We start from the raw sequence: 18202 nt of genomic DNA, 5'->3' as shown, positions 1-18202 counted from the left end.
TGTTTCAGAGGTGCACGGTTTAGAGGTTGTATTAAGGTTTCATTCCCCAGTGAGTTCACTTTCCCGTGTTTCAGCGGTGCACGTTTTAGTGGTTCTATTAGGGTTTCATTCCCAAGTGAGTTCACTTTCCCGTGGTTCAGCGGTGCACGGTTTAGTGATTTCATTAGGGTTTCATTCACCAGTGAGTTCCCTTTCCCATGTTTCAGCCATGCACGGTTTAGTGGTTTCTTTAGGATTTCATTCACAAGTGAGTTCACTTTCCCGTGTTTCAGCAGAGGACTGTTTAGTGGTTTCATTAGGGTTTCATTCTACAGTGAGTTCACTTTCCCATGTTTCAGCGGTGCAGGTTTTAGTGGTTTCATAAGGGTTTCAGTCAACAGTGAGTTCAATTTCCCGTGTTTCAGCAGAGCACGGTTCAGTGGTTTCATTAGGGTTTCATTCCACAGTGAGTTCACTTTCCCGTGTTTCAGCGGAGCACAGTTTAGTGGTTTCATTAGGGTTTCATTCCACAGTGAGTTCACTTTCCTGTGTTTCAGCAGAGCACGGTTTAGTGGTTTCATTAAGGTTTCTTTCCCCTGTGAGTTCTGTTTCCCGTGTTTCCGCAGGGCACGGTTTTGTTTTTCCATAAGGGTTTCTTTCAACAGTGAGTTCACTTTCCCGTGTTTCAGCGGAGCACAGTTTAATGGTTTCATAAGGGTTTCATTCAACAGTGAGTTCACTATCCCATGTTTCAGTGGAGCACGGTTTAGTGGTTTCATTAGGGCTTCATTCTCCAGTGAGTTCACTATCCCGTGTTTCAGCCGAGCACGGTTTAGTTGTTTCATTAGCGTTTCATTCACCTGTGAGTTCACTTTCCCGTGTTTCAGCGGAGCACGGTTTAGTGGTTTCATTAGGGTTTCATTCTCCAGTGAGTTCACTATCCCGTGTTTCAGCGGAGCTTGGTTTAGTGGTTTCATTAGGGTTTCATTCCATAGTGAGTTCACTTTCCCGTGTTTCAGCGGAGCAAGGTTTAGTAGTTTCATTAGGGTTTCCTTCACCTGTGAGTTCACTTTCCCGTGTTTCAGCCGTGCACGATTTAGTGATTGTTGTAGGGTTTCATTCACCAGTGAGTTCACTTTCCCGTGTTTCAGCAGTGCATGGTTCAGTGGATTCATTAGGGTTTCATTCCACTTTGAGTTCACATTTCCGTAATTCAGCGGTGCACGGTTTAGTGGTTTCATTAGGGTTTCATTCACCGGTGAGTTCACTTTCCCGTGTTTCAGCACAGCACGGTTGACTGGTTTCATTAGGGTTTATTCCACAGTGAGTTCACTTTCCCATGTTTCAGCGGTGCAGGTTTTAGTGGTTTCATTGGGGCTTCATTCAACAGTGAGTTCACTTTCCTATGGTTCAACATTGCTCGATTTACTGGTATCTTTAGGATTTCATTCCACAGTGAGTTCACTTTCCCATGTTTCAGCAGAGGACGGTTTAGTGGTTTCATTAGCGTTTCATTCGACACTGAGTTCACTTTCCCGTGTTTCAGCGGAGCACAGTTTAGTGGTTTCATAAGGGTTTCATTCAACAGTGAGTTCACTTTCCCAGGTTTCAGCGGTGAGCGGTTCAGTGGATTCATTAGGGTTTCAATCCACTGTGAGTACACTTTCTGTGTTTCAGCCATGCACGGTTTAGTCCTTTCAATAGGGTTTCATTCCACAGAGAGTTCACTCTCCCGTGTTTCAGCGGTGCTCTGTTTTTTGGTTTCATTAGGGTTTCATTCACATGTGAGTTCACTCTCCCGTGTTTCTGCAGGACACGGTTTAGCGGTTTCATTAAGGTTTCTTACACCTGTGAGTTCTGTTTCCCGTGTTTCCGCAGGGCACTGTTTCGTTTTTTCATAAGGGCGTTTTTCAACAGAGAGTTCACTTTCCGGTGTTTCAGCAGAGATCGGTTTAGTGGTTTCATTAGGGTTTCATTCTCTAGTGAGTTCACTTTCCCGTGTTTCAACAGAGCACGGTGTAGTGGTTTCATTAGCGTTTCATTCGACAGTGAGTTCAGCTTACCGTGTTTCTGTGGAGCCGGCCTTAGTGGTTTCATTAGTGTTTCCTTCACCTCTGAGTTCACTTTCCCGTGTTTCAGCGCTGCATGTTTTCGTGGTTCCATTAGGGTTTCTTTCACCAGTGAGTTCCCTTTCGTGTGTTTCAGCGGAGCACGGTTTAGTGGTTTCATTGGGGTTTCATTCCACAGTGAGTTCACTTTCCCGTGTTTCCGCGGAGCTCGCTTTAGTGGTTTCATTAGTGTTTCCTTCACCTGTGAGTTCACCTTCCCGTGTTTCAGCCGTGCACGGGTTAGTGCTTTCAATAGGGTTTCATTCCACAGTGAGGTCACTTTCCCGTGTTTCAGCGGTGCTCTGTTTTTTGGTTTCATTAGGGTTTCATTCACATGTGAGTTCACTCTCCCGTGTTTCTGCAGGACACGGTTTAGTGGTTTCATTAAGGTTTCTTTCACCTGTGAGTTCTGTTTCCCGTGTTTCCGCAGGGCACTGTTTCGTTTTTGCATAAGGGTGTTTTTCAACAGAGAGTTCACTTTCCGGTGTTTCAGCAGAGATCGGTTTAGTGGTTTCATTAGGGTTTCATTCTCTAGTGAGTTCACTTTCCCGTGTTTCCGTGGAGCACGGTTTAGTGGTTTCATTAGGGTTTCATTCACCTGTGAGTTCACTTTCCCATGTTTCAACAGAGCACGGTGTAGTGGTTTCATTAGCGTTTCATTCGACAGTGAGTTCAGCTTCCCGTGTTTCTGTGGAGCCTGCCTTAGTGGTTTCATTAGTGTTTCTTTCACCTGTGAGTTCACTCTCCCGTGTTTCAGGGTGCACGGTTTTTTGGTTTTATTAGGGTTTCATTCACATGTGAGTTCACTCTCCCATGTTTCCCCAGGGCACGGATTAGTGGTTATTAGGGTTTCTTTCCCTGTGGGTTCTCTTTCCCCTGTTTCCGCAGGGCTCGGTTTCATTATTTCATTGGGGTTTCATTCAACCGTGAGTTCACTTTCCTATGGTTGATGAGTGCACGGTTTATTGCTTTCTTTAGGATTTCATTCACCAGTCAGTTCACTTTCCCATGTTTCAGTAGAGAACTGTTTAGTGGTTTCATTAGGGTTTCATTCACCTGTGAGTTCACTTTCCAATGTTTCAGCCGTGCCCGTTTTAGTGGTTGTTGTAGGGTTTCATTCAACAGTGTGTTCACTTTCCTGTGTTTCAGCGGTGCATGGTGTTTTGGTTTCATTAGGGTTTCATTCACCTGTGAGTTCACTCTCCCGTGTTTCCGCTGAGAACGGTTTAGTGGTTTCATTAAGGTTTCTTTCACCTGTGACTTCTGTTTCCCGTGTTTCGTAGGGCACGGTTTCGTTGATTCATTGGGGTTTTATTCAACAGTGAGTTCACTTTCCCGTGTTTCAGCAGAGATCTGTTTAGTGGTTTCATTAGGGTTTCATTCTCCAGTGAGTTCACTTTCCCGTGTTTCAGCGGAGCACGGTTTAGTGGTTTCATAAGGGTTTCATTCACCTGTGAGTTCACTTTCCCGTGTTTCAGCAGAGCACGGTTTAGTGGTTTCATTAGGGTTTCATTCACCTGTGAGTTCACTTTCCCGTGATTCAGCAGAGCACGGTTTAGTGGTTTCATTAGAGTTTCATTCCACAGTGAGTTCACTTTCCCGTGTTTTAGCAGAGCACGCCTTAGTGGTTTCATTAGTGTTTCCTTCACCTGTGAGTTCACTTTCCCATGTTTCAGCCATGCACGGTTTAGTCCTTTCAATAGTGTTTCATTCCACAGTGAGTTCACTCTCCCGTGTTTCAGCGGTGCACGGTTTTTTGGTTTCATTAGGGTTTCATTCACATGTGAGTTCACTCTCCCGTGTTTCCGCAAGGGACGGTTTAGTGGTTTCATTAGTGTTTCCTTCACCTGTGAGTTCACTTTCCCGTGTTTCAGCGGTGCTCTGTTTTTTGGTTTCATTAGGGTTTCATTCTCCAGTGAGTTCACTTTCCCATGTTTCAGCAGAGCACACTTTAGTGGTTTCATTAGCGTTTCATTCCCCAGTGAGTTCAGCTTCCCGTGTTTCAGTGGAGCACGCGTTAGTGGTTTCATTAGGGTTTCATTCACCTGTGAGTTCACTTTCCCGTGATTCAGCAGAGCATGGTTTAGTGGTTACATTAGGGTTTCATTCCACAGTGAGTTCACTCTCCCGTGTTTCAGCGGTGCACGGTTTTTTGGTTTCAGTAGTGTTTCATTCACATGTTAGTTCACGCTGCCGTGTTTCCGCAGGGCACGGTTTAGTGGTTTCATTAGGGTTTCTTTCACCTGTGGGTTCTCTTTCCCGTGTTTCCGCAGGGCACGTTTTCATTGTTTCATTGGGGTTTCATTCATCAGTGAGATCACTTTCCCGTGTTTCAACGGAGATCAGTTTAGTGGTTTCATTGGGGTTTCATTCTCCAGTGAGTTCACTTTCCCGTGTTTCAGCGGTGCAGGTTTTAGTGGTTTCATTGGGGCTTCATTCAACAGTGAGTTCACTTTCCTATGGTTCAGCAGTGCTCGGTTTATTGCTTTCTTTAGGATTTCATTCACCAGTCAGTTCACTTTCCCGTGTTTCAGTAGAGACCTGTTTAGTGGTTTCATTAGGGTTTCATTCACCAGGGAGTTCACTTTCCCGTGTTTCAGCGGAGCACGGTTTAGTGGTTTCTTTAGGGTTTCTTTTCCAAGTGAGTTCACTTTCCCGTGTTTCAAAAGACCACAGTTCCGTGGTTCCATTAGTGTTTCATTCAACATTGAGTTCACTTTCCCGTGTTTCCGCACGGCACGGTTTAGTGGTTTCGTTAGTGTTTCCTTTACCTGTGATTTCACTTTCCCGTGTTTCAGCCGTGCACGTTTTAGTGGTTGTTGTAGGCTTTCATTCACCAATGAGTCACTTTCCCCTTTTCAGCGGTGCGCGGTTCAGTGGATTCATTCGGGTTTCATTCCACAGTGAGTTCACTTTCCCGTTTTAAGCGGACACGGTTTAGTAGTTTCATTAGTGTTTCATTCACCTGTGAGTTCACTTTCCAATGTTTCAGCCGTGCCCGTTTTAGTGGTTGTTGTAGGGTTTCATTCAACGGTGTGTTCACTTTCCTGTGTTTCAGCGGTGCATGGTTTTTTGGTTTCATGAGGGTTTAATTCACCTGTGAGTTCACTCTCCCGGTTTCCGCTGAGAACCGTTTAGAGGTTTCATTAAGGTTTCTTTCACCTGTGACTTCTGTTTCCCGTGTTTCGTAGGGCACGGTTTCGTTGATTCATTGGGGTTTTATTGAACAGTGAGTTCACTTTCCCGTGTTTCAGCAGAGATCTGTTTAGTGGGTTCATTAGGGCTTCATTCTCCAGTGAGTTCACTTTCCCGTGTTTCAGCGGAGCACGGTTTAGTGGTTTCATTAGGGTTTCATTCACCTGTTAGTTCACTTTCCCGTGTTTCAGCGGAGCACGGTTTAGTGGTTTCATTCGAGTTTCATTCCACAGTGAGTTCACTTTCCCGTGTTTTAGCAGAGCACGCCTTAGTGGTTTCATTAGTGTTTCCTTCACCTGTGAGTTCACTTTCCCATGTTTCAGCCATGCACGGTTTAGTCTTTTCAATAGGGTTTCATTCCACAGTGAGTTCACTCTCCCGTGTTTCAGCGGTGCACGGTTTTTTGGTTTCATTAGGGTTTCATTCACATGTGAGTTCACTCTCCCGTGTTTCCGCAAGGGACGGTTTAGTGGTTTCATTAGGGTTCCTTCACCTGTTAGTTCACTTTCCCGTGTTTCAGCGGTGCACGGTTTTTTGGTTTCAGTAGTGTTTCATTTACATGTGAGTTCACGCTGCCGTGTTTCCGCAGGGCGCGGTTTAGTGGTTTCATTAGGGTTTCTTTCACCTGTGGGTTCTCTTTCCCGTGTTTCCGCAGGGTAGAGTTTCATTGTGTCATTGGGGTTTCATTCAACAGTGAGTTCACTTTCTCGTGTTTCAGCGGAGATCGGTTTAGTGGTTTCATTGGGGTTTCATTCTCCAGTGAGTTCCCTTTCCCGTGTTTCAGCGGTGCACGTTTTAGTGGTTTCATTGGGGTTTCATTCAACAGTGAGTTCACTTTCCCGTGTTTCAGCGGAGATCGGTTTAGTGGTTTCATTAGGGTTTCATTCTCCAGTGAGTTCACTTTCCCGTGTTTCAGCGGTGCAGGTTTTAGTGGTTTCATTGGGGTTTCATTCTCCAGTGAGTTCACTTTCCCGTGTTTCAGCGGTGCAGGTTTTAGTGGTTTCATTGGGGCTTCATTCAACAGTGAGTTCACTTTCCTATGGTTCAGCAGTGCTCGGTTTATTGCTTTCTTTAGGATTTCATTCACCAGTCAGTTCACTTTCCCGTGTTTCAGTAGAGACCTGTTTAGTGGTTTCATTAGGGTTTCATTCACCAGGGAGTTCACTTTCCCGTGTTTCAGCGGAGCACGGTTTAGTGGTTTCTTTAGGGTTTCTTTTCCCAGTGAGTTCACTTTCCCGTGTTTCAAAAGACCACGGTTCCGTGGTTCCATTAGTGTTTCATTCAACATTGAGTTCACTTTCCCGTGTTTCCGCACGGCACGGTTTAGTGGTTTCGTTAGTGTTTCCTTTACCTGTGATCTCACTTTCCCGTGTTTCAGCCGTGCACGTTTTAGTGGTTGTTGTAGGCTTTCATTCACCAATGAGTCACTTTCCCGTGTTTCAGCGGTGCGCGGTTCAGTGGATTCATTAGGGTTTCATTCCACAGTGAGTTCACTTTCCCATGTTTCAGCGGAGCATGGTGTCATGGTTCCATTAGGGATTCATTCACCTGTGAGTTCACTTTCCCATGTTTCAAGGGTGCACGGTTTAGTGCTTTCATTAGGGTTTCATTCACCAGTTAGTTCACTTTCCCGTGTTTCAGCGCTGCATGTTTTCGTGGTTCCATTAGGGTTTCTTTCACCAGTGAGTTCCCTTTCGTGTGTTTCAGCGAAGCACGGTTTAGTGGTTTCTTTAGGGTTTCATTCACAGTGAGTTCACTTTCCCGTGTTTCAGCAGAGCACGGTTTTAGTGGTTTCATTGGGGCTTCATTCAACAGTGAGTTCACTTTCCTATGGTTCAGCAATGCTCGGTTTATTGGATTCTTTAGGGTTTCATTCCACAGTGAGTTCACTCTCCCGTGTTTCAGCGGTGCACGGTTTTTTGGTTTCATTAGGGTTTCATTCACATATTAGTTCACTCTCCCGTGTTTCCGCAAGGGACGGTTTAGTGGTTTCATTAGTGTTTCCTTCACCTGTGAGTTCACTTTCCCGTGTTTCAGCGGTGCTCTGTTTTTTGGTTTCATTAGGGTTTCATTCACCAGTGAGTTGACTTTCCCGTGTTTCCGTGGAGCATGGTTTAGTGGTTTCATTAGAGTTTCATTCACCTGTGAGTTCACTTTCCCATGTTTCAGTAGAGACCTGTTTAGTGGTTTCATTAGGGTTTCATTCACAGTGAGTTCACTTTCCCGTTTTCAGCGGACACGGTTTAGTAGTTTCATTAGTGTTTCATTCACCTGTGAGTTCACTTTCCAATGTTTCAGCCATGCCCGTTTTAGTGGTTGTTGTAGGGTTTCATTCAACAGTGTGTTCACTTTCCTGTGTTTCAGCGGTGCATGGTGTTTTGGTTTCATTAGGGTTTCATTCACCTGTGAGTTCACTCTCCCGTGTTTCCGCTGAGAACGGTTTAGTGGTTTCATTAAGGTTTCTTTCACCTGTGACTTCTGTTTCCCGTGTTTCGTAGGGCACGGTTTCGTTGATTCATTGGGGTTTTATTGAACAGTGAGTTCACTTTCCCGTGTTTCAGCAGAGATCTGTTTAGTGGTTTCATTAGGGCTTCATTCTCCAGTGAGTTCACTTTCCCGTGTTTCAGCGGAGCACGGTTTAGTGGTTTCATAAGGGTTTCATTCACCTGTGAGTTCACTTTCCCGTGTTTCAGCGGAGCACGGTTTAGTGGTTTCATAAGGGTTTCATTCACCTGTGAGTTCACTTTCCCGTGTTTCAGCGGAGCACGGTTTAGTGGTTTCATTAGGGTTTCATTCACCTGTGAGTTCACTTTCCCGTGTTTCAGCGCAGCACGCCTTAGTGGTTTCATTAGTGTTTCCTTCACCTGTGAGTTCACTTTCCCATGTTTCATCCATGCACAGTTTATTCCTTTCAATAGGGTTTCATTCCACAGTGAGTTCACTCTCCCGTGTTTCAGCGGTGCACGGTTTTTTGGTTTCAGTAGTGTTTCCTTCACCTGTGAGTTCACTTCCCCGTGTTTCAGCAGAGCATGGTTTAGTGGTTTCATTAATGTTTCATTCCACAGTGAGTTCACTCTCCCGTGTTTCAGCGGAGCACGGTTTAGTGGTTTTATAAGGGTTTCCTTCACCTGTGAGTTCACTTTCCCCTGTTTCAGCCGTGCACGTTTTAGTGGTTGTTGTAGGGTTTCATTCACCAGTGAGTACACTTTCCCGTGATTCAGCGGTGCATGGTTAAGTGGTTTCATTAGGGTTTCATTCACCTGTGAGTTCACTTCCCCGTGTTTCAGCAGAGCACGGTTTAGTGGTTTCATTAGCGTTTCATTCCACAGTGAGTCACCTTCCCGTGTTTCAGTGTAGCACGCCTTAATGGTTTCATTAGTGTTTCCTTCACCTGTGAGTTCACTTTCCCGTGTTACAGCGGTGCTCTGTTTTTTGGTTTCATTAGGGTTTTATTCACCAGTGAGTTGACTTTCCCGTGTTTCAGCAGAGCACAGTTTAGTGGTTTCATTAGGGTTTCATTCTCTAGTGAGTTCACTTTCCCGTGTTTCCGTGGAGCACGGTGTAGTGGTTTCATTAGGGTTTCATTCACTTGTGAGTTCACTTTCCCGTGTTTCAACAGAGCACGGTGTAGTGGTTTCATTAGCGTTTCATTCGACAGTGAGTTCAGCTTCCCGTGTTTCTGTGGAGCCCACCTTAGTGTTTTCATTAGTGTTTCCTTCACCTGTGAGTTCACTCTCCCGTGTTTCAGCGGTGCACGGTTTTTTGGTTTCATTAGTGTTTCCTTCACCTGTGAGTTCACTCTCCCATGTTTCCCCAGGGCACCGTTTAGTGGTTATTAGGGTTTCTTTCCCTGTGGGTTCTCTTTCCCGTGTTTCCGCAGGGCACGGTTTCATTGTTTCATTGGGGTTTCATTCAACCGTGAGTTCACTTTCCTATGGTTGATGAGTGCACGGTTTATTGCTTTCTTTAGGATTTCATTCACCAGTCAGTTCACTTTCCCATGTTTCAGTAGAGAACTGTTTAGTGGTTTCATTAGGGTTTCATTCACAGTGAGTTCACCTTCCCGTTTTCAGCGGACACGGTTTAGTAGTTTCATTAGTGTTTCATTCACCTGTGAGTTCACTTTCCAATGTTTCAGCCGTGCCCATTTTAGTGGTTGTTGTAGGGTTTCATTCAACAGTGTGTTCACTTTCCTGTGTTTCAGCGGTGCATGGTGTTTTGGTTTCATTTGGGTTTCATTCACCTGTGAGTTCACTCTCCCGTGTTTCCGATGAGAACGGTTTAGTGGTTTCATTAAGGTTTCTTTCACCTGTGACTTCTGTTTCCCGTGTTTCATAGGGCACGGTTTCGTTGATTCATTGGCGTTTTATTCAACAGTGAGTTCACTTTCCCGTGTTTCAGCAGAGATCTGTTTAGTGGTTTCATTAGGGCTTCATTCTCCAGTGAGTTCACTTTCCCGTGTTTCAGCGGAGCACGGTTTAGTGGTTTCATAAGGGTTTCATTCACCTGTGAGTTCACTTTCCCGTGTTTCAGCGGAGCACGGTTTAGTGGTTTCATTAGAGTTTCATTCCACAGTGAGTTCACTTTCCCGTGTTTTAGCAGAGCACGCCTTAGTGGTTTCATTAGTGTTTCCTTCACCTGTGAGTTCACTTTCCCGTGTTTCAGCCATGCACGGTTTAGTCCTTTCAATAGGGTTTCATTCCACAGTGAGGTCACTCTCCCGTGTTTCAGCGGTGCACGGTTTTTTGGTTTCATTAGGGTTTCATTCACATGTCAGTTCACTCTCCCGTGTTTCCGCAAGGGACGATTTAGTGGTTTCATTTGGGTTTCATTCACCTGTGAGTTCACTTTCCCGTGTTTCAGCGGTGCTCTGTTTTTTGGTTTCATTAGGGTTTCATTCACCAGTGAGTTGACTTTTCCGTGTTTCAGCAGAGCACAGTTAGGTGGTTTCATTAGCGTTTCATTCCACAGTGAGTTCAGCTTCCCGTGTTTCAGTGGAGCACGCCTTAGTGGTTTCGTTAGGGTTTCATTCACCTGTGAGTTCACTTTCCCGTGATTCAGCAGAGCACGGTTTAGTGGTTTCATTAGGGTTTCATTCCACAGTGAGTTCAGCTTCCCGTGTTTCAGTGGAGCACGCCTTAGTGGTTTCATTAGGGTTTCCTTCACCTGTGAGTTCACTTTCCCGTGTTTCAGCGGTGCTCTGTTTTTTGGTTTCATTAGGGTTTCATTCTCCAGTGAGTTGACTTTCCCGTGTTTCAGCAGAGCACAGTTTAGTGGTTTCATTAGCGTTTCATTCCACAGTGAGTTCAGCTTCCCGTGTTTCAGTGGAGCACGCGTTAGTGGTTTCATTAGGGTTTCATTCACCTGTGAGTTCACTTTCCCGTGATTCAGCAGAGCACGGTTTAGTGGTTACATTAGGGTTTCATTCCACAGTGAGTTCACTCTCCCGTGTTTCAGCGGTGCACGGTTTTTTGGTTTCAGTAGTGTTTCATTCACATGTGAGTTCACGCTGCCGTGTTTCCGCAGGGCACGGTTTAGTGGTTTCATTAGGGTTTCTTTCACCTGTGGGTTCTCTTTCCCGTGTTTCAGCAGTGCAGGTTTTAGTGGTTTCATTGGGGCTTCATTCAACAGTGAGTTCGCTTTCCTATGGTTCAGCAGTGCTCGGTTTATTGCTTTCTTTACGATTTCATTCACCAGTCCGTTCACTTTCCCGTGTTTCAGTAGAGACCTGTTTAGTCGTTTCATTAGGGTTTCATTCACGAGGGAGTTCACTTTCCCATGTTTCAGTGGAGCACAGTTTAGTGGTTTCATTAGTGTTTCCTTCACCTGTGAGCTCACTTTCCCGTGTTGAGCAGAGCACGGTTTAGTGGTTTCATAAGGGTTTCATTCACCTGTGAGTTCACTTTCCCGTGTTTCAGCGGAGCGCGGTTTAGTGGTTTCATTAGAGTTTCATTCCACAGTGAGTTCACTTTCCCGTGTTTCAGCGGAGCTCGCTTTAGTGGTTTCATTAGTGTTTCCTTCACCTGTGAGTTCACCTTCCCGTGTTTCAGCCGTGCACGGGTTAGTGCTTTCAGTAGGGTTTCATTCCACAGTGAGGTCACTCTCCCGTGTTTCCGCACGGCACGGTTTAGTGGTTTCGTTAGTGTTTCCTTTACCTGTGATTTCACTTTCCCGTGTTTCAGCCGTGCACGTTTTTGGTTGTTGTAGGCTTTCATTCACCAATGAGTCACTTTCCCGTGTTTCAGCGGTGCGCGGTTCAGTGGATTCATTAGGGTTTCATTCCACAGTGAGTTCACTTTCCCGTGTTTCAGCGGAGCATGGTGTCATGGTTCCATTAGGGATTCATTCACCTGTGAGTTCACTTTCCCATTTTTCAAGGGTGCACGGTTTAGTGCTTTCATTAGGTTTTCATTCTCCAGTGAGTTCACTTTCCCGTGTTTGAGCAGAGCACGGTTTAGTGGTTTCATAAGGGTTTCATTCACCTGTGAGTTCACTTTCCCGTGTTTCAGTGGAGCACGGTTTTGTGGTTTCATTAGGGTTTCATTCACCATTGAGTTCACTTTCCCGTGTTTCAGCAGAGCACGGTTTAGTGGTTTCATTAGCGTTTCATTCCACAGTGAGTTCACTTTCCCGTGTTTCCGCGGAGCTCGCTTTAGTGGTTTCATTAGTGTTTCCTTCACCTGTGAGTTCACCTTCCCGTGTTTCAGCCGTGTACGGATTAGTGCTTTCAGTAGGGTTTCATTCCACAGTGAGGTCACTTTCCCGTGTTTCAGCGGTGCTCTGTTTTTTGGTTTCATTAGGGTTTCATTCACATGTGAGTTCACTCTCCCGTGTTTCTGCAGGACACGGTTTAGTGGTTTCATTAAGGTTTCTTTCACCTGTGAGTTCTGTTTCCCGTGTTTCCACAGGGCACTGTTTCGTTTTTTCGTAAGGGTGTTTTCAACAGAGAGTTCACTTTCCGGTGTTTCAGCAGAGATCGGTTTAGTGGTTTCATTAGGGTTTCATTCTCTAGTGAGTTCACTTTCCCGTGTTTCCGTGGAGCACGGTTTAGTGGTTTCATTAGGGTTTCATTCTACAGTGAGTTCACTTTCCCGTGTTTCAGCGGAGCACGGTTTAGTGGTTTCATTAGTGTTTCCTTCACCTGTGAGCTCACTTTCCCGTGTTTCAGCAGAGCACGGTTTAATGGTTTCATAAGGGTTTCATTCACCTGTGAGTTCACTTTCCCATGTTTCAGCGGAGCACGGTTATGTGGTTTCATTAGGGTTTCATTCACATGTGAGTTCACTCTCCCGTGTTTCCGCAAGGGACGGTTTAGTGGTTTCATTAGGGTTTCCTTCCCCTGTGAGTTCACTTTCCCGTGTTTCAGCGGTGCTCTGTTTTTTGGTTTCATTAGGGTTTTATTCACCAGTGAGTTGACTTTCCCGTGTTTCAGCAGAGCACAGTTTACTGGTTTCATTAGGGTTTCATTCTCTAGTGAGTTCACTTTCCCGTGTTTCCGTGGAGCACGGTTTAGTGGTTTCATTAGGGTTTCATTCACCTGTGAGTTCACTTTCCCGTGTTTCAACAGAGCACGGTGTAGTGGTTTCATTAGCGTTTCATTCGACAGTGAGTTCAGCTTCCCGTGTTTCTGTGGAGCCCGCCTTAGTGGTTTCATTAGTGTTTCCTTCACCTGTGAGTTCACTCTCCCATGTTTCCCCAGGGCACGGTTTAGTGGTTATTAGGGTTTCTTTCCCTGTGGGTTCTCTTTCCCGTGTTTCCGCAGGGCACGGTTTCATTGTTTCATTGGGGTGTCATTCAACCGTGAGTTCACTTTCCTATGGTTGATGAGTGCACGGTTTATTGCTTTCTTTAGGATTTCATTCACCAGTCAGTTCACTTTCCCATGTTTCAGTAGAGAACTGTTTAGTGGTTTCATTAGGGTTTCATTCACAGTGAGTTCACCTTCCCGTTTTCAGCGGACACGGTTTAGTAGTTTCATTAGTGTTTCATTCACCTGTGAGTTCACTTTCCAATGTTTCAGCCGTGCACGTTTTAGTGGTTGTTGTAGGGTTTCATTCAACAGTGTGTTCACTTTCCTGTGTTTCAGCGGTGCATGGTATTTTGGTTTCATTAGGGTTTCATTCACCTGTGAGTTCACTCTCCCGTGTTTCCGCTGAGAACGGTTTAGTGGTTTCATTAAGGTTTCTTTCACCTGTGACTTCTGTTTCCCGTGTTTCGTAGGGCACGGTTTCGTTGATTCATTGGGGTTTTATTCAACAGTGAGTTCCCTTTCCCGTGTTTCAGCAGAGATCTGTTTAGTGGTTTAATTAGGGCTTCATTCTCCAGTGAGTTCACTTTCCCGTGTTTCAGCGGAGCACGGTTTAGTGGTTTCATAAGGGTTTCATTCACCTGTGAGTTCACTTTCCCGTGTTTCAGCCATGCACGGTTTAGTCCTTTCAATAGGGTTTCATTCCACAGTGAGTTCACTTTCCCGTGTTTTAGCAGAGCACGCCTTAGTGGTTTCATTAGTGTTTCCTTCACCTGTGAGTTCACCTTCCCGTGTTTCAGCCATGCACGGTTTAGTCCTTTCAATAGGGTTTCATTCCACAGTGAGTTCACTCTCCCGTGTTTCAGCGGTGCACGGTTTTTTGGTTTCATTAGGGTTTCATTCACATATGAGTTCACTCTCCCGTGTTTCCGCAAGGGACGGTTTAGTGGTTTCATTAGGGTTTCCTTCACCTGTGAGTTCACTTTCCCGTGTTTCAGCGGTGCTCTGTTTTTTGGTTTCATTAGGGTTTCATTCACCAGTGAGTTGACTTTCCCGTGTTTCAGCAGAGCACAGTTTAGTGGTTTCATTAGGGTTTCATTCCACAGTGAGTTCAGCTTCCCGTGTTTCAGTGGAGCACGCCTTAGTGGTTTCATTGGGGTTTCCTTCACCTGTGAGTTCACTTTCCCGTGTTTCAGCGGTGCTCTGTTTTTTGGTTTCATTAGGGTTTCATTCACCATGAGTTGACTTTCCCGTGTTTCACCAGAGCACAGTTTAGTGGTTTCATTAGCGTTTCATTCCACAGTGAGTTCAGCTTCCCGTGTTTCAGTGGAGCACGCCTTAGTGTTTTCATTATGGTTTCATTCACCCTTGAGTTCACTTGCCCGTGATTCAGCAGAGCACGGTTTAGTGGTTTTATTAGGGTTTCATTCCACAGTGAGTTCACTTTCCCGTGTTTCAGCGGTGCATGGTGTCATGGTTCCATTAGGGATTCATTCACCTGTGAGTTCACTTTCCCATGTTTCAAGGGTGCACGGTTTAGTGCTTTCATTAGGGTTTCATTCACCAGTTAGTTCACTTTCCCGTGTTTCAGCGGTGCATGTTTTCGTGGTTCCATTAGGGTTTCTTTCACCAGTGAGTTCTCTTTCGTGTGTTTCAGCGGTGCGCGGTTTAGTGGTTTCATTAGGGTTTCATTCACATGTGAGTTCACTCCTCCGTGTTTCTGCAGGACACGATTTAGTGGTTTCATTAAGGTTTCTTACACCTGTGAGTTCTGTTTCCCGTGTTTCCGCAGGGCACTGTTTCGTTTTTTCATAAGGGTGTTTTTCAACAGAGAGTTCCCTTTCCGGTGTTTCAGCAGAGATCGGTTTACTGGTTTCATTAGGGTTTCATTCTCTAGTGAGTTCACTTTCCCGTGTTTCAGCGGTGCTCTGTTTTTTGGTTTCATTAGGGTTTCATTCACCAGTGAGTTGACTTTCCTGTGTTTCACCAGAGCACAGTTTAGTAGTTTCATTAGCGTTTCATTCCACAGTGAGTTCAGCTTCCCGTGTTTCAGTGGAGCACGCCTTAGTGGTTTCATTAGGGTTTCATTCACCTGTGAGTTCACTTTCCCGTGATTCAGCAGAGCATGGTTTAGTGGTTTCATTAGGGTTTCATTCCACAGTGAGTTCACTCTCCCGTGTTTCAGCGGTGCACGGTTTTTTGGTTTCAGTAGTGTTTCATTCACATGTGAGTTCACGCTGCCGTGTTTCCCCAGGGCACGGTTTAGTGGTTTCATTAGGGTTTCTTTCACCTGTGGGTTCTCTTTCCCGTGTTTCCGCAGGGCACGGTTTCATTGTTTCATTGGGGTTTCATTCAACAGTGAGTTCACTTTCCCGTGTTTCACCGGAGATCGGTTTAGTGGTTTCATTGGGGTTTCATTCACAGTGAGTTCACTTTCCCGTGTTTCAGCGGTGCACGTTTTAGTGGTTTCATTGGGGCTTCATTCAACAGTGAGTTCACTTTCCTATGGTTCAGCAGTGCTCGGTTTATTGCTTTCTTTAGGATTTCATTCACCAGTCAGTTCACTTTCCCGTGTTTCAGTAGAGACCTGTTTAGTGGTTTCATTAGGGTTTCATTCACCAGGGAGTTCACTTTCCCGTGTTTCAGCGGAGCACGGTTTAGTGGTTTCTTTAGGATTTCTTTTCCCAGTGAGTTCACTTTCCCGTGTTTCAAACGACCACGGTTCCGTGGTTCCATTAGTGTTTCATTCAACATTGAGTTCACTTTCCCGAGTTTCCGCACGGCACGGTTTAGTGGTTTCGTTAGTGTTTCCTTTACCTGTGATTTCACTTTCCCGTGTTTCAGCCGTGCACGTTTTAGTGGTTGTTGTAGGCTTTCATTCACCAATGAGTCACTTTCCCGTGTTTCAGCGGAGCATGGTGTCATGGTTCCATTCGGGATTCATTCCCCTGTGAGTTTACTTTCCCATGTTTCAAGGGTGCACGGTTTAGTGCTTTCATTAGGGCTTCATTCTCCAGTGAGTTCACTTTCCCGTGTTTGAGCAGAGCACGGTTTAGTGGTTTCATAAGGGTTTCATTCACCTGTGAGTTCACTTTCCCGTGTTTCAGCGGAGCACGGTTTTGTGGTTTCATTAGGGTTTCATTCACCATTGAGTTCACTTTCCCGTGTTTCAGCAGAGCACGGTTTAGTGGTTTCATTAGCGTTTCATTCCACAGTGAGTTCACTTTCCCGTGTTTCCGCGGAGCTCGCTTTAGTGGTTTCGTTAGTGTTTCCTTCACCTGTGAGTTCACCTTCCCCTGTTTCAGCCGTGTACGGGTTAGGGCTTTCAGTAGGGTTTCATTCCACAGTGAGGTCACTTTCCCGTGTTTCAGCGGTGCTCTGTTTTTTGGTTTCATTAGGGTTTCATTCACATGTGAGTTCACTCTCCCGTGTTTCTGCAGGACACGGTTTAGTGGTTTCATTAAGGTTTCTTTCACCTGTGAGTTCTGTTTCCCGTGTTTCCACAGGGCACTGTTTCGTTTTTTCGTAAGGGTGTTTTCAACAGAGAGTTCACTTTCCGGTGTTTCAGCAGAGATCGGTTTAGTGGTTTCATTAGGGTTTCATTCTCTAGTGAGTTCACTTTCCCGTGTTTCCGTGGAGCATGGTTTAGTGGTTTCATTAGGGTTTCATTCTACAGTGAGTTCACTTTCCCATGTTTCAACAGAGCACAGTGTAGTGGTTTCATTAGCGTTTCATTCGACAGTGAGTTCAGCTTCCCGTGTTTCTGTGGAGCCCGCCTTAGTGGTTTCATTAGTGTTTCCTTCACCTGTGAGTTCACTTTCCCGTGTTTCAGCGGTGCACGGTTTTTTGGTTTCATTAGGGTTTCATTCACATGTGAGTTCACTCTCCCATGTTTCCCCAGGGCACGGTTTAGTGGTTATTAGGGTTTCTTTCCCTGTGGGTTCTCTTTCCCGTGTTTCCGCAGGGCTCGGTTTCATTGTTTCATTGGGGTTTCATTCAACCGTGAGTTCACTTTCCTATGGTTGATGAGTGCACGGTTTATTGCTTTCTTTAGGATTTCATTCACCAGTCAGTTCACTTTCCCATGTTTCCGTAGAGAACTGTTTAGTGGTTTCATTAGGGTTTCATTCACAGTGAGTTCACTTTCCCGTTTTCAGCGGACACGGTTTAGTAGTTTCATTAGTGTTTCATTCACCTGTGAGTTCACTTTCCAATGTTTCAGCCGTGCCCGTTTTAGTGGTTGTTGTAGGGTTTCATTCAACAGTGTGTTCACTTTCCTGTGTTTCAGCGGTGCATGGTGTTTTGGTTTCATTAGGGTTTCATTCACCTGTGAGTTCATTCTCCCGTGTTTCAGCGGTGCACGGTTTAGTGGTTTCATTAAGGTTTCTTTCACCTGTGACTTCTGTTTCCCGTGTTTCGTAGGGCACGGTTTCGTGATTCATTGGGGTTTTATTCAACAGTGAGTTCACTTTCCCGTGTTTCAGCAGAGATCTGTTTGGTGGTTTCATTAGGGCTTCATTCTCCAGTGAGTTCACTTTCCCGTGTTTCAGCGGAGCACGGTTTAGTGGTTTCACTAGGGTTTCATTCACCTGTGAGTTCACTTTCCCGTGTTTCAGCAGAGCACGGTGTAGTGGTTTCATTAGAGTTTCATTCCACAGTGAGTTCACTTTCCCGTGTTTTAGCAGAGCACGCCTTAGTGGTTTCATTTGTGTTTCCTTCACCTGTGAATTCACTTTCCCGTGTTTCAGCCATGCACGGTTTAGTCCTTTCAATACGGTTTCATTCCACAGTGAGGTCACTTTCCCGTGTTTCAGCGGTGCACGGTTTTTTGGTTTCATTAGGGTTTCATTCACATGTGAGTTCACTCTCCCGTGTTTCCGCAAGAGACGGTTTAGTTGTTTCATTAGGGTTTCCTTCACCTGTGAGTTCACTTTCCCGTGTTTCAGCGGTGCTCCGTTTTTTGGATTCATTAGGATTTCATTCACCAGTGAGTTGACTTTCCCGTGTTTCAGCAGAGCACAGTTTAGTGGTTTCATTAGCGTTTCATTCCACAGTGAGTTCAGCTTCCCGTGTTTCAGTGGAGCACGCCTTAGTGGTTTCATTAGGGTTTCATTCACCTGTGAGTTCACTTTCCCATGATTCAGCAGAGCACGGTTTAGTGGTTACATTAGGG

General features: G+C 45.4%; 1 protein-coding gene and 1 long non-coding RNA gene across 5 annotated transcripts in view; both read left to right on the top strand.

Annotated features, from left to right (window-relative positions):
* LOC122692612 (zinc finger protein 28 homolog) overlaps window positions 1–18202 on the top strand; it is a 105291-nt gene that overhangs the window by 12293 nt on the left and 74796 nt on the right. The window lies entirely within an intron of this gene.
* On the top strand, window positions 1072–3919 carry LOC122692643. Its single transcript, XR_006340699.1, has 3 exons — window positions 1072–1132; window positions 3213–3215; window positions 3701–3919. It is a non-coding gene; the product is annotated as an uncharacterized LOC122692643 (long non-coding RNA).

This window comes from Cervus elaphus, chromosome 4 (genome assembly GCF_910594005.1).
Source record: "Cervus elaphus chromosome 4, mCerEla1.1, whole genome shotgun sequence".
Classification (NCBI taxonomy): domain Eukaryota; kingdom Metazoa; phylum Chordata; class Mammalia; order Artiodactyla; family Cervidae; genus Cervus; species Cervus elaphus.
The sequence above is the reverse complement of the archived record's forward strand: the minus strand, read 5'-3'. Positions and strand labels throughout refer to the sequence as shown.